This window comes from Papio anubis, chromosome 12 (genome assembly GCF_008728515.1).
Source record: "Papio anubis isolate 15944 chromosome 12, Panubis1.0, whole genome shotgun sequence".
Classification (NCBI taxonomy): domain Eukaryota; kingdom Metazoa; phylum Chordata; class Mammalia; order Primates; family Cercopithecidae; genus Papio; species Papio anubis.
This window is the reverse complement of record NC_044987.1, coordinates 112504607-112506320: the sequence shown is the minus strand read 5'-3', so window position 1 is coordinate 112506320 and position 1714 is coordinate 112504607.

Sequence of the window (1714 nt, the reverse complement as noted above, 5' to 3'; positions counted from 1 at the left end):
CACCTGTAATCCCAGCACTTTGAGAGGCCAAGGCAGGTGGATCACAAGGTCAGGAGTTCAAGACTAGCCTGGCCAAGATGGTGAAACCTCATCTCTACTAAAAATAAAAAAATTAGCTGGGCATGGTGGTGGGTGCCTGTAGTCCCAGCTACTTGGGAGGCTGACACAGGAGAATCTCTTGAATCCAGGAGGCAGAGGTTGCAGTGAGCTGAGATTGCACCACTGCACTCTAGCCTGGCAACAGAACGAGACTCCGTCTCAAAAAAAAAAAAAAAAACAGCCTGGGCTTTGTGGCTCACGCCTATAATCCCAGCACTTTGGGAGACCGAGGTGGGTAGATCACCTGAGGTCAGGAGTTTGAAACCAGCCTGACCAACATGGTGAAACCCCGTATCTACTAAAAATACAAAAAAACTTAGCCAGGCATGGTGGTGTATGCCTGTAATCCCAGCTACTTGGAAGGCTGAGGCAGGAGAATTTCTTGAACCTGGGATGTGGAGGTTGCAGTGAGCCGAGATCATGCTATTGCACTCCAGCCTGGGCGACAGAGCCAGATTGTGTTAAAAATAAATAAATAGCCGGGCGCGGTGGCTCAAGCCTGTAATCCCAGCACTTTGGGAGGCCGAGACGGGCGGATCACGAGGTCAGGAGATCGAGACCATCCTGGCTAACACAGTGAAACCCCGTCTCTACTAAAAATACAAAAACTTAGCCGGGCGAGGTGGCGGGCGCCTGTAGTCCCAGCTACTCGGGAGGCTGAGGCAGGAGAACAGCCTGGGTGACAGAGCGAGACTCCGTCTCAAAAAATAAATAAATAAATAAATAAATAAATAAATATATATATATATACACACACACACATATATATATATATATACATATATATATATGTATTTCCACACATATCCATATATATTAGTACAGGCAGTGGTTCTGGCAACATTGTGAAGGTGGTGGGTATGAGTTTGGGAAACACCGTCCCTCATGTGCCAAGGTGTATAATCCTTCACATTCACCATGAATGTTTTTTCTTCATTCAAAATCTTCAACTCCTGTGTGGAAACAAGGATTGATAAAGTGAGCAGCCTCTCCTTCCACAAACTTCTGAATATTGCAGGACACCCCTAAAGATCCGGATCAGCCTTATGTCTTTATCGCCGAGTTGAGGAGTGATCTCGGTTCCGCTACTCTGAATTTCTCCTGGTTCGTTAACGACTCGCTCTCTTAGGCTTCTCTCCTGTTGACCTGGCGCCACCGCTGGGCTCTGCGACTTTGAGATTTAGTTCGCTTTGTCGAGCGGCAGGCCGATCCCAGTTTCATCAGGTCTCTTTCACTTCCTGGAGTTCGACGTTTTCGATTCTTCCAGCCTCAGCCTCCCGAAAGTAGCTGGGATCATGGCGCCCACGCACCTCGGCCTGGCCAGTTTTGTATTTCTAATAGAGATCGCCTCACCCTCGTGTTAGCCAGGATGTCTCGATTCTCCTGGATCTCTCAGCGATCCTCCACCGGGCCTCCCAGTGCTTGGGATGGCAGGCTTGGTTTCACTACCGGCCAATTTTTTGTGGTTTTAGTGTAGAGATTTTGGGCCACCTGGCCTCGACCTCCTGACCTGTGATCCACCCGGGCCTCGGGCCTCCCAAAGTGTTGGATGAGCCACCTACCAGCCCCTCAAGGAAGATTTGAAGCAACATGCAACGAACCCAAAGTACAATAA